Source organism: Elephas maximus, chromosome 4 (genome assembly GCF_024166365.1).
Source record: "Elephas maximus indicus isolate mEleMax1 chromosome 4, mEleMax1 primary haplotype, whole genome shotgun sequence".
Classification (NCBI taxonomy): domain Eukaryota; kingdom Metazoa; phylum Chordata; class Mammalia; order Proboscidea; family Elephantidae; genus Elephas; species Elephas maximus.
This window is the reverse complement of record NC_064822.1, coordinates 138,339,878-138,361,793: the sequence shown is the minus strand read 5'-3', so window position 1 is coordinate 138,361,793 and position 21,916 is coordinate 138,339,878.

The following is a 21,916-nucleotide window of genomic DNA, read 5'->3' as shown; positions in this document are numbered from 1 at the left end:
TGATCCCCCCACCAGAGTCCCTGGACTTGCTGTATCAGTGGCAGATTTTGTTCAGTGTGGGAGACAAAGTACTGGCTGAAAATAAATTAGCAAGCCATCTTGGGAATGTGAGGAAAGCATAGGATGAGCAAGCTTGTCTAGGGTCCTCACTTGGGCTATGAAAAACAAGATGAGGGCTGATAGTAAACAGAATTCCTTTCACATGGGGCTACCTAGAATTTATTTCTTCTTGGAAATTATACATATTATATAATAAAAAAGGGTACCTAGTATTGCTGTGAATCAGAATCGACTTGACAGCAATAGGTTTTTTGGTTTGGTAAATGAGAGGCAAGGAGCCCTGGTGGAGCAGTGGCTAAAGTGCTCAGGTGGTAACTGAGAGGTTAGTGGATCGAACCCACCAGCCACTTCATAAGAGAAAGATGCAGCAGCCTGCTTCCATAAAGATTACAGTCTTGGAAACCCTATGGAACAGTTCTCCCCTGTCCTATAGGGCCCTTATGAATCGGAATCGGCTCAATGGCAATGGGTGAATGAGAGGCAGTCCTTTCATCAGGGGATGGAGATGCCATTACAGGAATACTGCCTGACAGTAGTGCATGGGGAGTGATATGCTTGGGTGCACGCACACATGAAACATAGTTTTGAATTCATCAACCCCTAGAATTAAGAGGAAACCCTGGTGGTATAGTGGTTAAGTACTACTTTTGTGTGGCAAGTGCCTACATATAAACAGGCCCTCTCCTTGCTATTTGCCCCACTTCTCCCAGCCCCAGCCCTGGCCTGGCTGAAACAGCCTCAGGCCTGCATGATGATAGAGCTAAGGAAGGCAGGCACAGAGGAGGAAGAGAAGGCCATCTGGGCCTCCTAGCCCAAGTTGCAATCTCCAGCCCAGTCTTCCACAGACGTATGCTTCTATCTTATGGTCACTTTCTAGGTTATCATTAGTTCCTTATTTCCAGTAGCTTGGGGGTTAATAGGTTTTGGGCATTTCTGGAGACAGAACCACTCATGTTGTTTTCTACAAGAATGTGAAGCTTTAGAACATAACACTTAGTAAGCTGGATGCAGCCTGTACTCCATTTGTGAAAAAGGAGAAAACATCCTATTAGACAGCCACAGCATTGGGGTGTGAGCTCAAAGACTGAAAAGGATACATGTTATGACCAAGCGTCATTTTCAATTGTAAAAAATTGAAATATACAGCCTATGACATTAGGACTCAATTTATGTAAGCTCCTTATGTTCTCTGTGGTCTGATCCATCACCTTAGTAGCATTGGTAAGTGTAGGGAAAATTGCTACTGTTTCCAGCTGGTAAGAATTTTTAATAGGCTTAGATTTAAAAAAAAATCTTTCTGCAAGGCTGAATAACCAGCTCTTTTCATGATCTGAAACCATCTAAGATTACAGTACATTGGATTTGATTTTGATGCATAGTGTTCTATAGAAAGCCTGAGAAAAAATGAATAATTCATAAATTATGTGGAACATTTATGATTTATTTATAGCCCAGAACTCATGGTAACTCAGAGAACATCAAACACCCTATACCCTGGCCTCCCATTTAAAGCAGCATTTAGGGGAAAAAAAGGACAAGACAGAGCACAGGAGATTTACTGTAACTTTATAGAAGGCAATGAATAAGAAACTTAAATATTTGCCAAGAAATAATTGAATGATGGTGAAAATAAAAAATGGCTTTGAGAAAACTAGATGTTATCAAGACATTCATTATTGATGCCATGAGGGAAATTATATATGTTATTATTGGTTACTGCCTTCTTTCTATGCCCTGTTAAAACAAAAATCATATTAAGTCAATCATAGAAACTGATTAAAATTTATTTACTATATTATTTGCAAGTCAGGGTAACATTTCCACTGGAGTCAAAAAGGGTCTGAAGAAGAGAGCACCTCAAAACACTCCTATACCAAATCTTATCCACATTGCATGGAAAAAAGTGTTGGACCAGAGCTGATAAACAAATTTGTGGTCATACAGCATTGCCTTGAAGAATAATTAAAATAATTACTGAGTTAACCTAAACATAGCTCCCAGTCTGACCCTTTGAGTCTGTTTCCTAAACTGAATTCTACAAAGGAGCAAATGCCCAAGGCAAACCACTCTCACTGGCTTATCTAGACCATTGTCTGATGCAAAGGTGATCCCCAGGAACCAATTTCAAGGCTCAAGTTTCAAAAAACACCCAAGGGCAAAGGGCCTGGGTGAGTCACCCCAACTCCATGGACCCAGAATTCTGGATTCCAGGAGAATTAAAATGGTTTCTCAGCCCCTTCCTAATTAATTCATCATGCTACCTTGTGATTTTTTTAAAAGTCTTTCTGAGTATTCTTATTTCCTAACAAAATTTTAAGTATGGGGGGAAAAAAAGAAAAAGAAAAAAACAGCACACCTAAAATCCCTGCAGTAATCAGGGGAAAAACCCATTGCCATCCAGTGGATTCATAGTGAGCCTGTAGGACAGAGTACAACTGCCCCATAGAGTTTCCTAGACTATAATCCTTACCAAAGCAGACTGTCACATCTTTCCCCCAGGAACCACCAACTTTACGGTTAGTCCTTAGACCCTCAGCTGAGAGCCTGTTTGAGGCATGACAGCTGTACCGTGTGGTGCAGAACATTAATATGGAGTTACCCATGGGTAAGCAAACAGTTGTGGGGGGCGGGGCGGTGGTGGTAGGATGACATCTATTTTTCTTTCATAAAACTGTATTTTCTTCTCCATAGAAAGCAATCATGTCGATTAAATAGAGAAAAATGTTTTGTTTGTTCGTTTTTGTTTTTTAATCCTTCATGGTTTTTCATAAAATGCAACTCCATGTGCATAGGGGACCACGAGGCTGTAGGGCGCCCTCAGAGTGCAGGTCCCCAAGCCAGGGCAGGGACCAGATGGACCGGAAAAGCCGTGCAGGGCTGGGTTGACCCCTTAGTCACTCTGCAGAGAGTGAATTCTGTAAGATAAGCAAGCTTTTGATGGGGCAGTGAGTGGTTCTAAGAGTCCAGTTGTCCAGGTTCAAGGCCTGCCTTTTCTTGAAGCCACCTCAGCACCTCCACCCTCTGAGGCCACCCTCCTTTGAAATCCTGCTGTACTGCCTGCCCGTGCAGTTACAAACACCATCTCCTATTTCTCCTACATCTTAGCGTCTTTGTCTTTATTAAAGACAAAAATCCAACTTTAACATGTGGTCGCTATGAGTCGGAATGACTGGACTGTGACGGATTGGGTTTTGTTTTTTGGTATTCCCAGTGGTATTCTCAGCCGAACCAAGGCCTTCCTCCACCATTTGTAAAGATGCAAGTAAGCACTCTCCATGGGAAAAATATTGTGGCAAGTAGCCCTTGGGTTTCACTGTTTTCGTTTTCTTCAAATACAACTAATTCTTGTGAGAGTTTATTCTCACGTTAAAAAAAAAAAAGGAATTTGAGACCAACAAAAGTCACTCAGTGGGGTAAGGCTGTGTGTGGGGCTGGAGGTGGAGCGGGAATCCTTGAAGATAGATGAGGCCCAGCTCCCAGCTGCAGTGCAACATGTGACCGCCACACATTTTTTCTCTCTCTCTCACCTAATGTGTCATTGGCTGTGGTTGTCCAGGGACCCTCCAATTATTCTAAGGCATTGTTGTCATTGTTAGTTACTGTCCAGTCGATTTGACTCATAGCCACCATATGTACAACAGAAAAAAACACTGCCAGGTCCTGAGGAGTCCTCACAATCATTGTTATGCTTGAGCCCATTATTGCAGCCACTGTGTCAGTCCATCTCCTTCAGGGTCTTCCTCTTTTGCTGGCCCTCCACTTTACCAAGCATGATGTCCTTCTCCAGGGACTAATCTCTCCTGATAACATGTCCAAAGCATGTGAGACTAAGTCTTGCCATCCTTGCTTCCAAGGAGCGCTCTGGTTATATTTCCTCCGAGACAGATATGTTCGTTCTTTTGGCAGTCCATGGTATATTCAATATTCTTCACCAACACCACAATTCAAAGGTGTCAATTCTTCAATCTTCCTTATTCATTGTCCAGCTTTCGCGTGCACATGAGGCAATTTGAAAATACCATGGCTTGGGCCAGGCACATCTTAGTCTTCAGGGTGACATCTTAGCTTTTCAACATTTTAAGGAGTTCTTTTGCAGCAGAGTTTTTTCACCCAATGCAACGCGTCTTTTGATTTCTTGACTGCTGCTTCCATGGGTATTGATTGTGGATCCAAGTAAAATGAAATCCTTGACAACTTCAATATTTTCTCCATTTATCATTGTATTGCTTATTGGTCCTGTTGTGAGAATTTTTGTTTTCTTTATGTTGAAGTGTAATCCATGTTGAAGGCTGTGATCTTTGAGCTTCATCAGTCAGTGCTTCAAGTCCTCTTCACTTTCAGCAAGCAAGGTTGTGTCATCTGCATAACGCAGGTTGCTAAAGAGTCTTCCTCCAAACCTGATGCCACATTCTTCTTCATATTGTCCAGCATCTCAGATTATTTGCTGAACATACAGATTGAATAGGTATGGTGAAGGAATACAACCCTGATGCACACCTTTCCTGACCTTAAACCACAGAGTATCCCCTTGTTCTGTTCGAATGACTGCCTCTTCATCTATGTACAGGTTCCTCATAAGCACAATTAAGTGTTCTGGAATTTCCATTCTTTGCAATGCTATCTGTAACTTGTTATGATTCTACACAGTCGAATGCCTTTGCATAGTCAACAAAACACAGGTAAACAACTTTCTGGTATTCTCTGCTTTCAGCCAGAATCCATCTGACATCAGCAATGATATCCCTGGTTCCATGTCCTCTTCTGAATTTGGCTTGAATTTCTGGCAGTTCTCTGTTGACATACTGCGGCAGCCACTGTAGGATGACCTTCAGCAACATTTTACTTGCATGTGATATTAATGATGTTGTTTGATAATTTCTGCATTTGGTTGGATCACCTTTCTTGGGAATAGGCATAAATATGGATCTCTTCCAGTCGGTTGGCCAGATAGCTATCTTTCAAATTTCTTGGCATAGATGAGTGAACACTTCCAGTTCTGTATCTGTTTGTTGAAACATCTCTGTTGGTATTTTGTTGATTTCTGGAGCAATGTTTTTCGCCAGTGCCTTCAGTGCAGCTTAGACTCCTTCCTTCAGTGCCGTTGGTTCCTGATCATATGCCACCCCCTGAAATGGTTGAACATTGACCAATTCTTTTTGGCATAGTGACTCTGTGTATTCCTTCCATCTTCTTTTGATGCTACTTGCATTGTTTATTTTCCCTGTAGAATCCTTCAATAGAAGGAGGCTTGTTAACCTGTGTAGGCAACCAGAGTAGTATTTAAGATGCCCCGTGAAGCAGACCCTCTTTTTTCATATCAAGTTTTACTGTATTCAAGGCTGTTGTTAGGGCATGATATCCACACCTAAACTAAACCCATCATGCCCAAGTTGATTCTGACTCATAGAGACCCTATAGGACAAAGTAGAACTGCCCCATAGGGTTTCCAAGGCTGTAATCTTTAAGGAAGCAGACTGCTACATCTTCCTCCTGCAGAGTGGCTGGTAGATTCAATCCCCTGAACAGCCAAGTGCTCAGGGCTCCTTTACAGAATAGCAGCGGAACATTGTCAGATACAGTGCCGGAAGAGGAGCCTCTTAGGTTGGAAGCCACTCAAAAGACAATTGGGGAAGAGCTGCTCCTTAAAATAGAGTTGACTTTAATGAGGTAGCAGGAATCAAGCTTTTGGGTCTTTCCTTTGCTGATATGGCACAACTCAAAACGAAAAGTAACAGCTGCAAACATCCATTAGTAATCGGAAAGTGGAATGTAGGAAGAATGAATCTAGGAAAACTGGAAGTCATCAAAAATGAAATGGAATGCATAAACATCGATATCCTAGGCATTAATGACCTGAAATGGACTGGTATTGGCCATTTTGAATCAGACAATCGTATGGTCTTCTATGCCAGGAATGACAATTTGAAGAGGAATGACATTACATTCATCATCAAAAAGAACATATCAAGATCTTTCCTGAAGTACAATGCTGTCAGTGACAGGATAATGTGCATATGCCTACAAGGAAGACCAGTTAATATGAATGTTATTCAAATTTACTCACAAACCACCAATGCCAAAGATGAAGACATTGAAGATTTTTACCAATGTCTGCAGTCTGAAACTGATCAAATATGCAATCAACATGCATTGATAATTACTGGTGATTAGAACGCAAAAGTTGGAAACAAAGAAGAAGGATTGGTAGTTGGAAAACATGGCACTGGTGATAGAAATTACACTGGAAGTCACATGATGGAATTTTGCAAGACCAAAGACTTCATTGCAAATACCTTTTTTCAGCATCATAAGCAGCGACTATGCACGTGGACCTCACCAGATGAAATACACAGGAATCAAATCAATTACAACTGAGGAAAGAGATAATGGAAAAGCTCATTATCATCAGTGAGAACAAGGCAAGGGGCCAACTGCGGAACAGACCATCAACTGCTCATATGCAAGTTCAAGTTGAAGCTAAAGAAAATTAGAACAAGTCCACAAAAGCCAAAGTACGACCTTGAGTATATCCCACCTGAATTTAGAGCCCATCATTTTTCTCAAGAATAGATTTGATGCATTGTACACTAATGACTGAAGATCAGACGAGTTGTGGAATGACATCAAGGACATCAAGCATGAAGAAAGCAAGAGGGCATTAAAAAGACAGGAAAGAAAGAAAAGACCAAAACAGATGTCAGAAGAGACTCTGAAAGTTGCTCTTGAATGCAGAGTAGCTAAAGCAAAAGGAAGACATGATGAACTAAAAGAGATTGTCATGGATTGAATTGTGTCCCCCCAAAATATCTGTCAACTTGGCTAAGTCATGATTCCCTTGTATGATTATCTACCATTTTATCTTCTAATGTTGTTTCCCTATGTGTTGTAAATCCTAGCACTATGATGTAATAAGATGGATTAGAGGCAGTTGTACTGACAAGGTATAAAAGATTAGATAGTGTCTTAAACCAATCTCTGTTGAGATATAAAAGAGAGAAGTGAGCAGAGAGACATGGAGACCTCATACCACCAAGAAAGCCCTGCTGGGAGCAGAGTGCATCCTTCGGACCTGAGGTTCCTGAGCTGAGATGCTCCCAGACCAAGGGAAGGCTGATGACAAGAACCTCCTCCAGAGCCAAAAGAGAGAGAAAACCTTCCCCTGGAGCCGGCACCTTGAATTTGGACTTGTAGCCTACTAGACAGTGAGAGAATAAATTTCTCTTTGTTAAAGCCATCCACTTGTGGTATTTCTGTTATAGCAACACTAGATGACTAACACAGAGCTGAACGGAAGATTCCAAAGGCTGCTCAAGAAGGCAAAGTAAAGTATTATAATGACATGTGCAAAGACCTAGAGATAGAAAACCAAAGGGGAAGAACACTCTTGGCATTTCTCAAGCTGAAAGAATTAAAGAGAAAATTCAAGCCTCAAGTTGCAATATTGAAGGATTCTTTGGGAAAAATTTTAAACGATGCAATAAGTGTCCTTTAAAAGAAGATGAAAGGAATACATATAGTCAGTGTACCAAAAAGAATTGATTGATGTTCAACCATTACAGGAGGTAGCCTATGATCAGGAACCGATGGTCCTGAAGGAATAGGTCCAAGCTGCACTGAAGGCGTTGGTGAAAAACAAGGCCCCAGGGATTGACAAAATAGCAACAGAGATGTTTTAGCAGAAGAATGCTACACTGGAGATGCTCACTCATCTATGCCAAGAAATTTGGCCAACCGACTGGAAGAGATCCATATTTGTACCCATTCAAAAGAAAGGTTATTTGACAGAATGTGGAAATTTTCAAACAATGTCATTAATAACACACATAAGTAAAACTTTGCTGAAGATCCTTCAAAAAGCAGTTGCAGCAGTACATGGACAAGGAGCTGCCAGAAATTCAAACTGGATTCAGAAAAGGATATGGACAAAGGATATCACTGCTGATGTCTGATGAATCCTGGCCGAAAGCAGAGAATACCAAAAAGATGTTTACCTGTGTTTTATTGGCTATGCAAAGGCACTTGATTTTGTGGATCATAACAAATTGTGGGTAACATTGCGAAGAATGGGTATTCCAGAACACTTAATTGTGCTCATGTGGAACCTGTACATAGACAAGAGGCAGTCATTTAAACAGAACAATGGGATACTGAGTGGTTTAAAATCAGGAAAGGTGTGTGTCAGGGTTGTACCCTTTCACCATACTTATTCAATCTGTATGCTGAGCAAATAATGCCGGAAGCTAGACTATATGTGAAGGAGAATGTGGCATTAGGATTGGTGGAAGACTCATTAACAACCTGCGACATGCAGATGACACAACCTTGCTTGCTGAAAGTGAAGAGGACTTGAAGCATTTACTGATGAAGATCAAAGACTACAACCTTCAGTATGGATTACACCTCAACATAAAAAAAAAAAAAAAAAAATCCTCACAACTGGACCAATAAGCAACATCATGATAAATGGGGAAAAGATTGAAGTTGTCAAGGATTTCATTTTACTTGGATCCACAGTTAACATCTTAGTCATCTAGTGCTGCTATAGCAGAAATAACACAAGTGGACGGCTTTAACAAATTTATTTTCTCACAGTCTAGTAGGCTACAAGTCCAAATTCAGGGCACCAGTTCCAGGGGAAGGCCTTCTCTCTCCATCAGCTCTGGAGGAAGGTCCTTCTCGTCAATCTTCTCCTGGACTAGGAGCTTCTAAGTGCAGGAACCCCGGGTCCAAAGGATGCACTCTGCTCCCAGTGCTTTTTTCTTGGTGATATGAGGTCCCCAACTCTCTGCTTGCTTCCCTTTCCTTTTATCTCTTGTAAGATAAAAGGTGGTGCGGGCCATACCTCAGGGAAACTCGCTTTATATTGAATCAGGGATGTGACCTGAGCAAGGGTGTTACATTCCACTCTAATCCTCTTTAACCACAGGCAAGGATTATGATTTATAAAACATAGGAAAATCACAAAATGAAGGGTAACCACACGATACTGAGAATCATGGCCTAACCAGGTTGATACATATTTTGGGGGGACACAATTAAATCAATGACAATGTCCACGGAAGCAGTAGTCAAGAAATCAAACAACACATTGCATTGGGCAAATCTACTGCAAAAGATCTCTTTAAAGTGTTAAAAAGCACAGATGTCACTTTAAGGATTAAGGTGTGTCTGACCCAAGCCATGGTGTTTTCAGTTGCCTCGTATGCATGCAAAAGCTGGACAATGAATAAGAAAGATCAAAATAGAATTGATGCCTTTGAAGTATGATGTTGGTCAAGAATATTAAATATACCATAGACTCAAAAGAACAAATCTGCCTTGTTAGAAGTACAGCTAAAATGTTCCTTAAAAGGAAGGATGGTGAGACTTTGTCTCACATACTTCGGACATGTTATTGGGCGGGACCAGTCCCTGGAGAAGGATATCATGCCTGGTAAAGTACAGGGTCAGTGCAAAAGAGGAAGGCTCTCAACGAGATGGATTGACACAGTGGCTGCAACAATGGGCTCAAGCATAACAACGATTGTAAGGATGGTTCAGGACCGGGCAGCATTTTGTTCTGTTGTATGTAAGGTCCCTATGAGTCGAAATCAACTCTATGGCACCTAACAACAACAATAGGGTTGCTATGAGTTCGAATCAACTCAAGGGCAACAGGTTTTTGGTGTTTTTTTTTGTTTGTTTGTTTTTTGGCTTCTTAAAAACCCAAAACCCAGTGCCATCGAGTCAAATCCACTAAAGCAGGTACTAGGCTGAAGACCTCCCAAGAGGATCATAAATGAAAATAAGCTGGCTTTATCAAATGTGTTGTAAAATAAATAGTGTGTCTCCCACTTCCTTTCCTGTGGCTTTTTGAGTTAGCCTATGTGTTATTATTATCATCCGTCTTCCTTTATCCTTTAAGAAAAGAATAAAATCAGTTACTTTAGAAGAAAATACAGAAGTATTGCCAAAAAAAAAAAAGAGAGAGAGAGAGAGAAACTGGACTGTTTGGAATGTGCGTATTCCAGTTAAATAGGAAAAAGGGAAGGCAGATCATGAGTCATAGAAGCAATGGTTAAAGAGTGTAATAAGTCCCTCAAAGCCTTCCTATCTGGGACTCTGCTGGTATAACACCACCATATATACATTTCCCACAAGCCACACACACCACTGAGTCAAATCCAACTAGCAACCTAGATGGTGATGCTTCTACACAACATTAACAAATGACCCACAAAGAGACTGAATATAGTGGACCAGTTATGCAGTGAGTGAGTTCAGCTATAATAGTGGCATCAGTAAGGGCTGGACCTCTCCGAATTCAGCCCCCAGTATTCATCACCGCAGGTGTAAGGGTGGGGGACTTTCCAAGAAATGTGCTTTGGCTAAAGTAGACCCTGTTCCAAGCCTCTGTCCAGAGAAACTCACCAGAATTAGGATTAGTCTCATGGGGTTGAGCCTGGAGCAGAGTAGCCTGTGAGTTAGCCAAGGGTAGAGCATGGGCCAGAGAAAAGCAGCTAAATCAGGCTGTTTATTTCAGAAATGCTGAAATTCTGCCTGATAAGCACAGTATGGTGAACCTAGGGAATTCAAACTGGGCTGGAATTGATCACACATGATCTAGCACACAGTAGCAAATAGGTTTTAACTAGTATGCTGGTTGGTAGATGCTCTCTGGAGTTGCTTTGAGGAGGATCCTGAACTTGTATCTGAGCCCAGTAGGAAGGAGGAACATGATCCATGGCAATTCCATGAGGGTGCAAGGATGGTGGCACCTGAGCCTTGTAAGTACTATCTCTGAACTACACACTGACATTGAAAGCTTTGGGTCTGGAAAAGTAGGCTGAAATCCAGTCATGGAAAGTTTTCAATGCTAGTCTAAAGAATCTGGCCTTTATTTTGTGAAATTTTGTGGTTTGTTTGATCAGAACCATATTCCTAAAAAAAATGAAATGTATATGACATCAGCAGGATCTGTATTCTACTCTTGCCAGAAGGGTTACACAGCCCCCTGTTGTTTTATGCCCAATCACGTCTCATGCTTAAATTACCTGAAGGTATTTGAGTTTGCAACTCTGTTGTAGGTATGAGAGATTGTGAGCTGGAAAATGACATGATCAGAACATATTTTAAGAAGATTATTCTTGTAGGAAAGTGAAAGTTGAATTGGAAAATTAAGACTATAAGCTGAAATACCAATTCGTAGGCCCCTGAAACCATGCATGTAAGAGTTACAAACATCTAAACTAGAACTGTGGGAATAGAAAACACGGGAAGAGCTAAGAGACATTGCAGAGGTGGTATTGAGGCTTAGGTTGGATGTAGAAGATGGAGAGAAGAGAGACTTCAAAATGCTGCTAAAGTTCTAAGCTTGAGGAACTGAAAGGAAAGTGGTGGTCCCATTAACAGAAACAGGGAATTCAAATAGAGAAACAGATTTGGGCTGGGGTGCAGGGAGGAAGATGTTGACTGGATTAATTTTAAAACCGAGTTATTTTTCTAATTATGCCCATGACAGATGGTCTCACAACACAGCTTTTCTCAGCGAAAAACTGTGAGTTGGACATGGTGTCTTGTCCTAATGGAGGACATCCAATTTGAACAGCTGGCTGGGGTTAAAGGTTTAGTCTGTGGCCATGGAATGAAGCCAAATTAACTGGGATAGAATCTGTGCCCTTGACCGGAAAAGCAAAGGACTAACTGGTAATCAGCTTCGGCCATTTCTGTTACAACATCAAATCAGGTATTGGCTTCCAGTCCTCAGCCTTTTTGCCAGCTGGATGGTCACCTTGCCTTACTGCCTGGCCCAGCTATAGATAGGTGTCACACTGTAACTTGTTTTATGCCTCATCCATCTTGATCAAGTATGTGAATTGATCGGGGTGAGCGTGATAGAGAGTGGGAAAGCTTGGGAGGGTCAACAACAGGTGTGCGTATAATCTTTCTGGATGTCTTCTGTTGCAACCTACCTGCCTCTCAGGTCTTTGCGCCCTGCTTCATGATGCCAGCCACAAGGGTTTGCTAATGGTAGCTGCTGCATATCCCCATCAAAGTCTTCTTAAAGCTGGTTGACGCCAAGACCCATTCTCACTTGTTAAGCTCTGGTTCTTTTATCTTAATTGTTAGTTAACTTAGTGGCTTGGTACAACCTTTTTATTACTTCTCATGATTCTGTGGTTTGTCTGAAGCTTATCTGAATGTTTCACGGGACTTGTTCATACACCAGAGGATGGGGCTGGACTGTCTGAGATGCTTCGTTCACATGTCTGCTTTCTTGATAGGGTCAGCTGGAAGCTGGACTCAGCTGGGCTACTGGAATGGCTGGGCTGCTTGCTCTGACCAGTATTTTCAGGACTTCTCCCTTTCCACATGACCTCCTCACATGGCCTCTCTGGCAGGGTAGCCGAACATCTTACATTGTGCTCAGGGCTTCCCAAAGCACAAAAACAGAAGCTGCCATGCCTCTTGAACACTTAGCTCATGCCTCTTGAACATGTAGGCCCAGAGCCAGCACAGGTCCACTTCTGCCTCCTTCTGTTGGTTAAAGTCATAGTTTCAAAGTGGGAAGGGACTACATAAGGCTGTGAATATTGGGAGGCATGATTCATTGGGGGTAATCTGATGGCTTCCCATCTTTCTGTGATCCTCTGATCTCAACTCTACCCTTGCTCCTTCACCCATTTCTCTCCAGCTACACTGGCCCCTTGCTTTTGTTCTGCCTGGGACAGATGAAATGGAAGAAGGCATAAGTGAGGTGGTGGTGGGCATTTGACTGAGTCTTACCAGAAATTTAGGGAGTTTTTTAGGCAGACAATGTTAGGAAATCCCAAGAGAAGGAAGAGTATTTAAGACATTGAGAATTTTGAAAACTTCCAATTGTGTGGTTGGAACATAGAATACTTATTGAGGTATTATAGGCAATGAGGCTAAAAAAGACAGGAAGGGGTAAGATCACAAAGGAAATTAAATGCCAAGCCAGGGAATTTCAGTTTGGTTCCCTAGAGATTGGAGGTTGTAAGCAGGAAAAACTTGATCAGATTTGCCTTTTAGAAAGAATACTCTTCAGCAGTTTGGAAGATGGACTAGAAAGTGGAGAGATTAAAAAGTAGAGAGACCAACTAGGAGGTTATTACATAAGATCAGGCAAGACATGGTGAGAGTCTTAACGCGGTTGTCCCTGGGGTATGTGAAGTCTTGGGCAAATATTTTTTGGGGGCCCTGTCTATATAAACAGTTTGATTAAAAGATATATTACAAAATTTATGGGCCTATCAGAGATGATTTACCGATAAAGATACAGAATAATGGGTAGAGTTTAGGTACTCATATTTGTTTACTATCCAGTCAATGCATGAAAAAATTTTCATAGTGTCCAGGCCCCATCTGGTTCTTTTCAGGTCCAGGAACTATATCTTTACGTTCTTTATTGTTAAATATGCTGTTGTCGGCTCACTTATAACTTTCTGGGAAGAAAAAAGTAGCAATACACTTATTACTCACAGTGCTATGACAATTTGGAAGCTATTTATATAGAAACAATACAGATCTTCTTGCTCCTGCAGTTCCCTGCACCAGTTATTTCCTGCTGGTTACATCATTACTCATGATGTGGCATCATCCATCATGCTGCCTGTGACTACTGGGTTCCAATGACTTTCTCAGAGGTTGTTTCAGTGTTTCATTGATGATGAACACAAATGCAAGTCTTATCCAGGGCGTGCAGAAAAATGTGAGCAACAATTCATTGTCTTCTCATGTTAAGGAAACCCTGGTGGCATAGTGGTTAAGTGCTACGGCTGCTAACCAAAGGGTCAGCAGTGCGAATCCACCAGACACTCTTTGGAAACACTATGGGGCAGTTCTACTCTGTCATATAGGGTCACTATGAGTCGGAATTGACTCGACTGCACTGGGTTTGTTTTTTTTGTTTTGTTTTGTTTTGCTCATGTTAAATTTGCTGTTCAAAATTTTATAGCATAAATGTAAAGCAATACCTATTGTAACTACGTCTTGTCTTGAACTCTTTAGGCCACAATCACTGCATTCTTAGAATATTACTTCTTTGTATGTTGAGTACAGCCTACATTCCATATTGCTATGTACAGGGAGGATAGGAGAGGAGCCTAAGGGCCCAGTGGGAAGAGCACAGTCCCATTCATTCAAGGAATGCCCATCCCTCATCTAGCAGGGTTTAAGATGAACCTGGGAGAACATGTTGCCACCACATCAATCAAAGGCAAGAGAGGACATTGATCAGAAGGGCCCGTTGTCATTATGCAACAATGATCTCAAAAGCCCTCAGAGGAGACAGGCCCAGTCATTCCTGCAGGACTCCCTGACATGTGGCACATAGCCTACAAAAGGGGTGCAGTAATGACTTTGGGTGCCAGTAGCAAGGGGTTGGAGGTAACGGATTCCTGCTACCAGTCTCACTACACTCGGATGCAGGAGACCAGAGGCAGCACTGCAGTTGGTGCATGGACATACAAGAGCCAACGCACAGACCCACACATGAAGCTCAAGACCAAGAATAAGCAGTGAGCTGATGGTAAAAAAGAGCCTTGGACTTTTTTTATGTCTGTTGTGTTAGTAACCCAAAATCAGCATGTCAGCACTACTCTGGCAGCCCAACCTGGCACAATCCTGCAAAAGAAATCCCAGACCAGACAGTAGGAGCATCTATTTGTCAGGCTTTTCTCCTAGAACTGGGGACTAGCCATGGTACCCCAGAACGACCCCATAGGTACAATTTCCAGAGTACCTCAGGACAACTGGTCAACAACCCATGCCAAGTAGAGTTTCAGTGAGCATTTGAAGAGGATAAAAAGGGACCAGGACTCATGTGGTTAGGAGTGCCTTGTATAGATAGTACTGTAAAACCCAGCCAGTCTCAAAAACCAGAGGCAACTTAGAAAATTTCAAGGAAGGCACTCTAAAACACGCGGCCTCCTGCATCACAGGGTCTTAGACATATTCCCTGCTTGTCCAAATCTAAAGGTGATACTTGTGGTTTTAAGGGGCAGTGAATTAGAGACCTCGGGGTTCATTTGAGAGACTCTTAGAAGACACTTAGGAAAACGATCCATGATAATTATTTCCTCTCTCTCTCTCCTATTCTTGCTGTCACTCGCACTATCCCTCTCTCTTAATGACTTGACCATATTTTTTTCCCAAGCAAATCTTACAGAGAACACCAATATGTAAAATATACGCAAGCCCAGATGGGGTACTTGAAGTGGGGGGTGAGGCCTTAGAGCCCAGCTGATGGCCCTAGTTCAGTACCCCTACCCCAGAGACACCTCTGGAAAACCCTAGGGCTGCATGGAACAACTACAAATCTAAAGAATGTACACATTAGGCTTGTGGTGAAAATGAAGGCTGAGTTGACGTTCATCCAACTATTAGTATTGCAGCCACCCACTCATATTTTCCCATGTGATGTTTTTAAACCTGTTTTGAAAGTTTGTTGAAGAACATAGACCACTTTCTTTAACTTCTTCAGTTTCCCGTTTTCCTTCATAATCCAATTAAAATCTTTATTAATTCATTGTAGCTCTCCTCTGCTTCCCACCACCCTTCATAGGGCAATAAGGAAATTTTAGGGAAGACAGTTGCTGCTGTTATTTATAGAAAAATTATAATACTCAAAAAAAAAAAAAGCCAAAAGAAAAAAAAAGTAGTCTACTCAAATACTTACAATTTAAATGAATTGGACAAAACATTTCAGCGAGTGTCACACACCTGTGCTTGGTTCTGTGTTGAGGAGGGGATCCCTGCAATTCCATTGAAGACCCACTTGGAAATTATTTATTTGCACAGGAAAGTCATGTAATGTTTTTAAAACATCCCTTTACCAAATGGCTCCAGGAGAGTTTCACTGTTTTCTGGAGAAGAACACTAAAGCTATTGTGCCTTGAATTGGAATGACTGACAGCAAATGAGGTTGACCTCGGGAGCCCTCGCCGCCAGAAATAAACGGGCTGCTTTGAAATTCTTGCCAACCAGCTGACAGTATTTTTATTATTTCTGTGAAGCCTGACAATGGAAGCCTTTTAAGGGAGCAGCAGTTTGTGTACCAGACCCGGGATGAATTGGCTGAAACAATACGTATCGTACCTGTCCTGAAGCTAAAGACTGATGACCTACAAAAGTGACTTCACTAAAGATGTACAAAAGGAAACCCAAATGGGTTGTAAGGAAAGCAGGTCAATACTGACCTGAAGAAAATATGAAACCAACAAGAGGATTCTCTATTTCGGTTTCCTGCAAGCAACGGCTTGTCTAGGAATTGGTGTGGGACAGGCCTGGGAAGTGGGGTGGGTATAGCGTTTAGGGTAGAGTTTATTCCATACTCACTGATGGCGTAAATTAATGAAAGAGGGACTGCCTTTCTATCACTTTTCTCTTTGGGTACTGACAGTGACCCCTGATGTTTGCAGTCCCATGTCTCCCCAATCATTGGAAAGGTACCACTTTGGGGAATTGCTTAGAATTGCTCCTATTGTCCTTCCTATTGTCTGCCTTCCTCCCTCCAGCATCAACAGGCCCCTTCAAGTAGGGAGGTCCACATTATCAGCCCACTCTTTCTCATCCATCAGGGCACAGCTTAGGGCCGTGTCATCCTCTGAAGTCTCCTTATTTCCATGATTCAGAATTAAGGTGTTTCCTCCATGTGCTTTACACCTTGTCTCCATACACTATGCCTTACGTTTATGGAAATATACATTTCAACAGAAGATCCTTATAGACATGAATCATGTCTTATTTACCCTTGACTCTCTGATGACATTAGTGTAGTACTCAACCTTTCTAGATTTTCTTTTTTTGTTTTTTTTACAATTTTTTCAAAATTGTGCTTTAGATGAAGGTTTACAGAGCAAATTAGCTTCTTATTAAACAATATACATATTGTTTTATGACACTGGTTCTGGATTTTCTGATCTTTGGATGTTAATTGAGAATTCCAAATGCCTGGTGAGTTTGAAAGACAAATAAACATGTTTATTGGCCATTTTGATGACCTCTTTTGTGAAGTACCTCTTTATGTCTTCTTCCCATTTTTCTACTGAGTCATCTGCCTTTTTCTTATTGATTTGTATGGTTCTTTATATATTCTGATAAGAATTTTTTGTAGTTTGTAAGTATTGCAAGTATCTTCTCCCACTTTGTGGCTTGTTCTTTTCATTTTTACTGGTGTCTTTTGGTGAAAAGAAACCTATAATTTTATATAGTCCAATTTATCATTTTGTTTATGGTTAGTATTCTTTGTGTTCTAAGAAATCTTTGCCTAGCTGCAAGTCATAAAGGCAATCTCCTATGTTTTCTTCTAGCGTTATTAACGTTCCTTTCAAGCTTAGGTAATCAGTCCGTAATATTGAGATAATCAATCCTTCATATGAAATAGTGATCAACTTTTTTGAGACCAGGCCTGTCAATCTTCGTGACTATCAAGGTCCCTGTCATCCAGCCTAATATGCACAATAATTCCCTGGGTAAACTCTTAAACATGTGCCTCCAGTGTCTTAAAGGAGAATAATAGTCAAGGAAGTTGATACAATTTCCCACACTATACTTTCTTCCCTGGAGGCACTTTGAACAAGGAGGTAAACTTAGAAAGGCAGAAAATATGGCACAGTCAGGAAAAAAAAAGTTGGAGTTAAACAGTCCATGGGTTAAATCCCAGTGCCATTTCTTGACCTTGGACAAATTACTTAATTGCTTTCAGCCTTTGTTTCCTGACCTGAAAGGGAAATAATAGCTAAGATTTTTTATTGTTTTCTGCGTGCCAGACTGTATTCCAAACTCTTCGTAAGTGTGATCACATTTAATCCGCGTGATACCCCTATTAGTTGTCACTGTTGTTAGTTGCCATGGCGTCGACCCTGACACATGGTGACACCCTGCGCCTTCCCCAGGATCGATTTTGAATCGACTCTTGTGATCTGATCCATATGCCCCATTATTTTTATGTGGGTAATATCATGTCCTCTCTACAAGTGAGGAACGGGGAGGCCATACAAGAGTCAGCAGTGGATCCAGGATTTAAATCTGGGCTGTCTGAGCCCAGCGTTCACGTATGCAAATACTTGGAGTACTTCTTCCTTATTAAAAATAAAAAGAGCTGTCGTGGCAATAAAATGAGATAAACCCTATAAAGTGCTTAGCTCAGTGCCTGGATCCTGTTAAATGCTTAATAAACAATAGGGTTTGTGAATGCAATGATAATCAAACAACTAGTATGTGTTCCTTAGTTTTAAGCATCTCCAGACATTTTGAAAGCTAGAGTTTGAATCTTTAACAACTTCAGAAAATGATACAGGAAATATTTTGAGTTACAGATCAGAAAACCATGAAAGTCATATTTTGGTGTGATTAAGGCTGTAGATACTTACTTATTGTACAACCAGCATCATCATCTCGATTAATTCATTAATTAATCTCTCTTCTTTCCTCCCTTCTTTAATTGAGCAAATATTTATTGAGTGTTTACTATGTACGAGATTGGATCCAGGAGTCAGTGACACAGTAGTGAACAAACAGCCAAATTCTCTTCCCTTATGGGGCTTACATTCTAGTTGGGAAGATAGACAATAAACAAATAAATCAGTAACTGTGTAGCCTATAATAAGTGCTGTGAAGATAAATAATGCCAGTTAAAGGAGCAGAGAGTGATGGAATGGGCAACAAGAGTGGGATTCATTTATGGATAGGGAGGTCAGGAATGGCTCCCTTGAGATGACATTTGGATACGTACTAGATAAAGCGAGGAAGGGAGTCTTGAGGATACTTGGGATGGAAGGGACAGTAGTTTCAGAGGCCCTGCAGACGGAGTGTTTTTAGAAATATTTGAGGAACAGCAAGGAGACCAATGTGAATGGAGTGGATAGAGTGTGGCAGGAAATGAGATCAGCAAGGTGTCTGGGATCAGATCATGGATGGCCTCAAGGCCTCAGTAAAGCAGGGTATTAGCGGGTGTCAGTTTTTCAAGTGGTTAAAAACAGTGTATCGGCAAGTTCTCTAAATCAAATTCTAGCTTTATTACTTATGAGGCCTTCAGCAATTATTGTACCTCTCCATACCTCAGTTTGCTTATCTGTAAAATGAGATCAGTAATAATATCAACCTTAGAGGGTTATGAACTAACTCACATGACATACAGCAAACTTGATATATAAGCTATTAGCTATTAAAAAGCATTAGTAGTAGTATTATTGTTCACTGCGGTTTCCCCAATATCTAGAAATGGTATGTAGTAGATTCTCCATAAATGCTTGTTAAAGGAATAAATTAAGGTTAAAGGTTAGACACCAACTTTTTTAACAGGTCTTAAAAAGCAAATATTTTTGACTTGAACCACACAATTTCTGGTAATTTCTTGATATATAGGTAAAGAATTATACTTAAAGCAATTCTTTTTTAACTTGTAATTCATGGAAGGTACTAAGCCTTTGCTCACATCAATACCAAAAAGTGGATTTTGTATTAACTAAATAGGGGGTAGTGTTTTAGACTACTGTCATAAGATATTTGACAAAAGAGTATTATTGGCCAATCAGTGATAGTATTTCAAGTAACAGATGATTCTGCATATTACCAGTAAATTTCCAGTGAGACTTGAGAATAGGTCTGGATCTGACCACATATCAGAAGAACCTCCTTCCAGACTAATTCAAGCGACTCAAGCAACGTGAATAAATACAAATCTAGGCCACATTGTTCACAGAGGAAGAACAGGCTTCTTGGAATAACATCAGTGTTGGTATTCAAATATGGAATTAGATTTCAGGTTTAGGCCTTTCTAAAAGAAACACAAACAGACACAGACAAGTATATCAGGTCAAGATTTTAATCCAGAGAATGGGATAAGAATAAGTACTTTGTGGAGATATTCTTTCTTATTGAAGGTGACCTTTATTATGGAGCATGTGTGGAATATTTGGCAGTTCCAACATCTTCAGTGTCTTTGATTCACTTCCCAAGATGGAAAAAGAAACACAGTGAAGAGCAATTTGGGGTTTATTTGGATCTTCTCTTTCCAAATGCAACATATATTGTATTTGCATCTCTTACTGCCTCAGTTAGCAACTTCCTTTAAATGAAATCTGTTTTATTAAAAAGTTACATTTTGTTATCCTTCTCTGAGAGAATGAATTTAGTTCAAGATTGGGATTACTTTTTTCTCCAGGGTAGTAAATAAAAAGTTTGAGCAGCATCATTTACACAGCATTCTGAGGCATCTGGAAGATGACTGCAATTTAAGAAGCCTCGTCCTGGTTTTGTTTATTCAAACTTTATTTTGTAAAGCGTTCACAAAGTTGGCCACGAGACGCTCGGAGTTCTACCCTTCTATTACCTTTGCTTTTCCCTCAAGACTAGGATCAGGGGCAAGCAGAGTCACTGAGCCAGGCTTCTGAGGAAGGCTTTAAATTAGTCGGCTTTGGGGAAAATGTCCTCCTGACACCCTTTGGGCGTGTTTGATCCCAAGAGGCCAGAGAAGCTGGACCTGGCAGTTAAGTCTGTTAGATAATAGGTCAAAAGATCAAAATCAGAGATACCAGCAACCAGAAGAAGTTCATAGCCCCTCCTACACCTTTTTCATATTGAGTGTATTTCAAAATGAAAATATTGGGATATATTGGGTTAAACAAAATACATTATTAAAATTAATTTTACCAGTTTCTTTTTACTTATTTTAATGTGACTGGTCTGAATCGACTAGACAGCAACAAACAACAACAACGACTAGAAAATTGTATATGTGACTCAAGTGATATTTCTATTAGGAAGAGCTGCCTTAGAGAATTCTAATCATTTTTTAAATGAAATGTATGTGTACAATTAGAAAATACTTAGACTATGAGTCAGAATCCACTTGACGACAATGGGTTTGGTTTTGGTTTGGGGGAACTACCAACAGCCTACATGCTTTCTCGTAAACCTCAACTTCTGTCTGTAAGCAGAGAGAAACTACCCCTTAATTTAATGAAGGCCAAATATGCAAATGTTTTGAGGATTAAGAAGGTTGGAGAAAAGGAGATAGTCCCTATCAGCTGTGTCCTCTTCATCTGGTAAGAAATGAGTTGGCCAAATGGTGCTACACTTTGAAATGTGAAAGAGAACAAAATAAACCATGCTTTAATCCTAATGTCTCCCTTCTAATCTCTCTGGCTTTGTCTTCTAGGAGAGTGGAAGACTTTGGGCTGGGAAGCTGAGTGACCTGTAGCAGGGACTGGGATGAAATCTAGAGTAGTTGGCTCCTTAGAATAAGCAGATGAAAACAAATTTAGTCAAACAAAGAGTAAGCATCTGCTCATACTCATTGGTCTGCTGTAGTAGGAGCCAGGAATCTCAGTGTACATCGCTGGGATCTGAGAAAGTCAAGGTAGTGAGATGGAGATGTGGGAACCTCCATCCGGAGGACAAGGAGTAGATAGATGACTGTGGCCGTCTTCTGATGCATGGTAATCAGGTTATCCACTAAGACTTGTCTCCAGCGGCAAAGCTGCGGTCCCAGAAGTTATTGTTCTTGAAGCAGTGAGTTTTAAATTTTCTCTCGCTGTCCACATGTAGACATTTTGCCATTAAGAAGGAAATGATGTGTGTAAAGTAGAGACTATGGAGACTTCTTGTCCTCCCACAGATAATGTGCAGACAACAACATCTAAAAATGTGTCATTCATTCATTTCTGCAGATACGAGATTCTGAGTATTGTACCAGTGACATTTCTTGAGAGTTTTTACTACCAACTGTTTATATAAGGAATCATTCCTAAAGATAGTAGAGATAGTGAGTTAAGTAAATCTAATAAAATATCTTAAACATTTTGGGGGCAGTGGAAATTTTTAAAATATCTTGCTTTGAATATAGGGTCTG